The sequence below is a fragment of the Bos indicus x Bos taurus genome, chromosome 11, assembly GCF_003369695.1.
Source record: "Bos indicus x Bos taurus breed Angus x Brahman F1 hybrid chromosome 11, Bos_hybrid_MaternalHap_v2.0, whole genome shotgun sequence".
Taxonomy (NCBI): Eukaryota; Metazoa; Chordata; class Mammalia; order Artiodactyla; family Bovidae; genus Bos; species Bos indicus x Bos taurus.
Window position 1 is genome coordinate 14005499 of NC_040086.1, and position 6839 is coordinate 14012337.

At 44.9% G+C, this 6839-nt stretch overlaps 1 pseudogene; it reads left to right on the plus strand.

Moving 5' to 3' along the window:
- The first annotated feature begins 4867 nt into the window (after nt 1–4867).
- On the plus strand, nt 4868–6344 carry LOC113900691 (annotated as a pseudogene).
- Nucleotides 6345–6839: the final 495 nt, after the last annotated feature.

Below are 6839 nucleotides of genomic sequence, written 5' to 3' on the forward strand. Positions count from 1 at the left end.
ACTGCTGAGTTTTCCAAATTTGCTGGCATATTGCGTGTAGCACTTTCACAGTATCATCCTTCAGGATTTGAAAGAACTCCACTGGAATTCCATCACCTCCACTAGCTTTGTTCGTAGTGATGCTTTCTAAGGCCCACTTGACTTCACATTCCAGGATGTCTGGCTCTAGGTCAGTGATCACACCATCATGATTATCTTCGTTGTAAAGATCTTTTTTGTACAGTTCTTCTGTGTATTCTTGCCACCTCTTCTTAATATCTTCTGTTTCTGTTAGGTCCATACAATTTCTGTCCTTTATCGAGCCCATCTTTGCATGAAATGTTCCCTTGGTATCTCTAATTTTCTTGAAGAGATCTCTAGTCTTTCGCATTATGTTGTTTTCCTCTATTTCTTTGCACTGATTGCTGAGGAAGGCTTTCTTATCTCTCCTTGCTATTCTTTGGAACTTTGCGTTCAGATGCTTATATCTTTCCTTTTCTCCTTTGCTTTTCACCTCTCTTCTTTTCACAGCTATTTGTAAGGCCTCCCCAGACAGCCATTTTGTCTTTTTGCATTTCTTTTCCATGGGGATGGTCTTGATCCCTGTCTCCTGTACAATGTCATAAACCTCCGTCCGTAGTTCATCAGTCACTCTGTCTATCAGATCTAGTCCCTTAAATCTATTTCTCACTTCCTCTGTATAATCATAAGGGATTTGATTTAGGTCATACCTGAATGGTCTAGTGGTTTGCCCTGCTTTCTTCAATTTAAGTCTGAATTTGGCATTCAGTGACCGTCAAAGATTCTGAAAACCTTTCTTCGTATGCATCCACTCTTCATGGATACCTGTGCATATGTGGACCCATTCATACCAAACCCACACCCTTTTCGCCCCAGCATCTTCTGGTTCAGCCCATCTCAAGATGCTAACTGTGCCCAGAAGCACATCCCTAGGATTTTTTAAGCCTCATTTGCATTTCAAGAGAAAGTCAAGTTGCATTCCGGGACTTACTTTATATGTACCTCTTCCCCTGGCAGGTGCCAAAACTGCTACAGACCTCTCCACAATAAGCCTCTCTTCTTTGAAACAGGAAATGCCATTTGGCCCAGCCTGAAAGGAGTAATCCTTCTAGTCCCCTGGAGGAGAGCCACCTAGGATTGGCTCTGGTGCTGAAGGGGCTACAGGGTGGGATCTGGCAGTCCCCCGAGGAAACAGAAGTTGGGACCAGGAGAGTAACATTTGCTTAAAACTTCTCTGGAGCTGGGTTTTGTTTGCTGGGGAAGACTGACAGAGCTGGGTCATGTTTGCTGGGGAAGGGCCAGGGTCCTGGGCTCTATCACCTCTAGCCTAAAATAGATTAAATGTCCTCTGCAGAGCAAACCGGAGAAGTGGCTATGGGCTCATTGTGAGTGCTGCTGGCCTGGGAGGAGTAAGCTTGGAGTGGCGAGGGGCAGGAGGGCCCCATCTCTCTTTGCCTTAATGACAGCAGGAGTTTACAGACCCATATCGGCAGCAGCTGGTCGAGACTCTTCCCTTGTCCCTGTCACTACTCAGTTGCCAAAGGTACAGTCCAGGTTGGAGAAAGCTTTGCCCGGCTAGCCCGTCATGTGATGTGAAGGCAGGCCAAGGGCACTTTGTGAAATTCCAGGCTGGCCTGTGGTCACCATGTCCCCAATCCTATGCTCCCTTCCTCTGACTACACCAGACTCAAATTCCCCTGAAGCGTGTAAAGCTCAGACACCCCCAAACAATGGCAGGCTTTCCAGTGGGCACAGGGGCACAGGAGGGCCTCCCCTTTTTTCTTCCAGGACAACAGCTGCCTATTGCTAAGGGGGTTTATCTTGTTTGTGAAGCTCCCACTGCTCCTGGGTTGTAAGCGTGGCCAGAGAGCAGCTCTGTGTGGGAAGGGCCTGAGGCTGCGGTGCAGTGAGGCTCAGCCTGCCACCCTGGGGACAGGCAGGCAGGAAGCTCCACCCGCTTGGGGAAAACCTGTCCTTTCATCTGGTCTACTCCATCTCACCTTCTCACCAGGCACAAAGTGCAAACAGGGAATCTGGATTTCAAGCAGGCAGTCTGAGACCACTATCAGGTTCGTGTCAGTGGGAATTAAACAGAGATGATATCACCAGCGCAGACACTCTGCTTCTGACCCCAGGGCTCCCACATACTTGCTTTGATCTTTGTGGTCAGTCTTTTCAGTAAAGGCCCAAGCCCTCTTTGCAACAGGATGTTACCTCTCCTCCTATTAAGAGATGGACCCTATGTCTCCATCCACGTGAACTTGGGCAGTCCTTGCAACAAAGTTTGGTCAACAGAATGTGGAAGAAGTGATGCTGTGTAAGTTTCAGAGCCTAGGCCTTAAATGACCTGGCAGCTTCCTACTTTGCTCTCATGAGATGATGTCCCCCAGTTGGTAGAGTTTACTCCTGGATGAGAGGAGGAGTAAACTCCTATACAGAGAACGGAGGCACCCCAGCTGACAGCCAGCACCCACTGTCACTGTGAATGAGACCGACGTGGCCCTTCCAGCTGCTGTAAGATGCCCTCTGACTGTTTACTGCACGAGTGATCCCAAGTGAGATCAAAGAAAAACTGCCTGGCAACTGACAAATCATCAGAAATAATAAACTGTTGTCTTAAGATACTCAGTCGTGGGGTTGTTTATCACCCCAAGCCTCTGCTGTCAAGATGCTAGGCCCAAATGCCCATCCCGAGTTTTCTCCCTTGCCCCAGTGTGCACCATTCCCCAAGCCTGGCCTGCCAGTCCCATTCTACTGATCCCACCTTGGTTTCATGGACCCTTCCTTGAGTCCTAAAGTCAAACTCACTAAATTATCCCTTGACAAGCCCACTCCTACTCATTAATCACCAAGACCACCTATCCCAGATTTCCTGCTATGAAAGCAGGAAGACAAGATGGATGGGTGGAAGGAAGGAAGAAAGGGAGGGCTCAGTAGGGCATTGTCTTCCATTATCTTCGCCCCTGGGTTTCCGAGGTGGTGCTAGTGGTAGAGAACCCACCGTAAGAGAAGCAGATTTGATGCTTTGGTCAGGAAGATGTCCTGGAGGAGGGCATGGCAACCCACTCCAGTATTCTTGCTTGGAGAATCTCATGGACAGAGGAGCCTGGCAGGCTACACTCTGTAGGGTCACAGAGAGTCAGACATGACTGAAGCAATTGAGCATGCACACACACCTTCACCACCATCCACTTCTTCAAGTAATAATTTTTTATTATTAATATAATAGGTTAAGAGTTTAGGCATCGTCTATCTATTCCTGGTTTCACAGTGATGCCCTGGGACATACATGCAAAGTTGGGTGCAAAGTAACTTGGCTAAAGTATAGGATATTTGGAAATAGTACAAGGTGAGGCATGGCTAGAGCCGAACTGAGAGGAAGAGATTCAGAGGGAGACCGCGAAGCTGTAGTCCCCATTGCTGTTAGTTTGCTCCTGGGAATCAATTTGACAGGAAAAGATCAGGGAGGCTAGCTTTGTTTCATCAAATAACCTGCTCGGTCAAAAGAGACTATTTCCCAAAGAATAGTCGAATTACATTTTCAGTGAACCTCCTAAGACCTATTCAGGCAGCCCAGTTTGCCTTCTGTCTTGGGGAAGAGAAGTAGTGCTCTATAAAAATTTAAGCTAATGAATTTTTCTCTTACACTATAGAGAAGACTAGAGAGCATGCTCAGCATAAAATAGTAGTTTTCAGTAACTGTCTTTGAAGTCACACAGACCTTGGATTTGAATCCAAGTCCTAGTCAATAGGACCCTCAGCTACCGAATTTCTATGAGCTTTAATTTCCTCATCTGTAAAATGATTTTACAGATGGTGAAATCACAGAGGCAGCACATGTCAAGCTGCTAACAGAGCACCTTGCCCAGAGTAACTCCTCAAAAACATCAGCTACCATTAGAAATAAAAACATAGTAAATATTAGCTACTACTATTGTAATCACAATCTGTTACAAAGAAGGAAGTTAAACTCTCTTCAGGAAAATAACATGCTTAATCCTTTCACCCATTTCTGCTTTATTGACTATGCTAAAGTCTTTGACTGTGTGGATCACAACGAACTGTGGAAAATTCTGAAAGAGATGGGAATACCAGACCACCTGACTGGCCTCTTGAGAAACCTATATGCAGGTCAGGAAGCAACAGTTAGAACTGGACGTGGAATAACAGACTGGTTCCAAATAGGAAAAGGAGTACTTCAAGGCTGTATATTGTCACCCTGCTTATTTAACTTATATGCAGAGTACATCATGAGACACAATGGGTTGGATGAAGCACAAGCTGGAATCAAGATTGCCAGGAGAAATATCAATAGCCTCATATATGCAGATGACACCACCCTTATGGCAGAAAGTGAAGAAGAACTAAAGAGCCTCTTGATGAAAGTGAAAGAGGAGAGTGAAAAAGTTGGCTTAAAGCTCAACATTCAGAAAACTAAGATCATGGCATCTGGTCCCATCCCTTCATGGCAAATAGATGGGGAAACAGTGGAAACAGTGACAGACTTTATTTTTTTGGGCTCCAAAATCACTGCAGATGGTGATTGTAGCCACCATATTAAAAGATACTTGCTCCTTGGAAGGAAAGTTATGACTAACCTAGACAGCATATTAAAAAGCAGAGACATTACTTTGCCAACAAAGGTCCCTGTAGTCAGGGCTATGGTTTTTCCAGTAGTTATGTGTGGAGGTGAGAATTGAACTTAAAGAAAGCTGAGCACTGAAGAATTGATGCTTTTGAACTGTGGTGTTGGAGAAGACTCTTGAGAGTCCCTTGGACTTCAAGGAGATCCAACCAGTCCATCCTAAAGGAAATGAACCCTGAATTTCATTGGAAGGACTGATGCTGAAGCTCCAATAACTTGGCCACCTGGTGTGAAGAGCCGAGTCATTGGAAAGGACCTTGATGCTGGCCATGGCAATGACAGGCTCAACACCTTGCTTGTCCATGAGTAGTCACACAAAGGAAAGGGTGACAATGATCAAAGTGACACTGGAGAATTTTTATAGCAACCTTATTGCTCAACATGAAGAATGAGAAATGAGACAAAAGAAGTTAGAAAAAGTGATGGAAGAAGAAGGCCTCAAGGCTGAAGAGAAACGACTCCGGAGATCAGCACATGCTCGGAAGGAAACAGAGTTTCTTACTTTGAAGAGAGCAAGACTTGGACTGGAAGATTTTGAGTCCTTAAAAGTAATAGGCAGAGGAGCCTTTGGTGAGGTGTGGCTTGTTCAGAAGAAAGATACCGGGCATGTGTATGCAATGAAAATACTTCATAAAGCACATATGCTTGAAAAAGAGCAGGTTGGCCACAATCGTGCAGAGCGCGACATTCTAGTGGAGGCAGACAGTTTGTGGGTTGTGAAAATGTTCTATAGTTTTCAGGATAAGCTAAACCTCTACCTAATCATGGAGTTCCTGCCTGGAGGGGACATGATGACCCTGTTGATAAAAAAAGACAGGCTGAGAGAAGAAGAGACTCAGTTTTACGTAGCAGAAACCGTGTTAGCCTTAGACTCTATTCACCAACTTGGGTTCATCCACAGAGACGTCAAACAAGACAACCTTCTCCTGGACCGCAAGGGCCATGTGAAGCTTTCTGACTTTGGCCTTTACACAGGACTGAAAAAAGCACATAGGACAGAATTTTATAGGAATCTGAACCACAGCCTCCCCAGTGATTTCACTTTTCAGAGCATGAATTCCAAAAGGAAAGCAGAAACCTGGAAAAGAAATAGACGTTAGCTAGCCTTCTCCAGGGTAGGCACAGACCGGGTACAACAAGCTCTGTGATTGGTGGTCGCTGGGGGTGATCATGTATGATATGCTCATTGGCTACCCACCTTTCTGTTCTAAGACCCCTCCAGAGACATACAAGAAGGTGATGAACTGGAAAGAAACTTTGACTTTTCCTCCAGAGGTTCCTATTTCTGAGAAAGCCAAGGATCTAATTTTGAGATTCTGCTGTGAATGGGAACATAGAATTGGAGCCCCTGGAGTTGAGGAAATAAAAAATAATTCTTTTTTTGAAGGTGTTGACTGGGAACACATCAGAGAGAGACCTGCTGCAATATCTATTGAAATCAAAAGCATTGATGATACCTCAAACTTTCATGAGTTTCCAGAATCTGATATTCTTAAGCCAACAGTGGCAACAAGTAATCACCCTGAGACAGACTACGAGAACAAAGACTGGGTCTTCATCAATTACACCTACAAGCACTTCAAGGGCCTGACTGCACGGGGGAGTGATCCCTTCCTACATGAAAGCAGCAAAATCGTTTTCCTTGAAATGGGATCCTAAATCGAGTTCTTTGTACAACATCATGGTTTTCTTCTCATAAACTCTTTTGGAAAGAGTTTCCAGGAGGTTCACGGAACCCACCAACGTGGTGAACATGGTGATAGTAAGTGGATTCTCTTCCGTAACACAGCTGATGACTGGTAGAACAAAGACAACTGTTTCTACCATGTTGGGCACGAAAGGCTGTCCTGCTTCTTTAGAAGCATCATGAGCCAATCTGGTGTTTTAAAAAAACCTCAAATTTTCCTAAGTTCATCAAAACGAAGGGGGAAAAACAGCCATCATCCAGCTTTAACACTGTAACATAAACTTATTATCAGCCAATTCTGTGTTTCTGTGACATGCTTCCTGTCAAGCCCACCAAGTATTTTTTTTTTCTTTATGGCTAAAAGTTCGTAGTACTAAAGGAAATAAAGCAAAAAAGAGCATCGGCAGCCAGCATTCTGGCTGAAGAAAATGATCCGCCATTCTGAATGGATGGTTATGGTGGTTTCTCCCCAGACCTCAGCCTCTGGCAAGTGGCTTTTCATAGCCT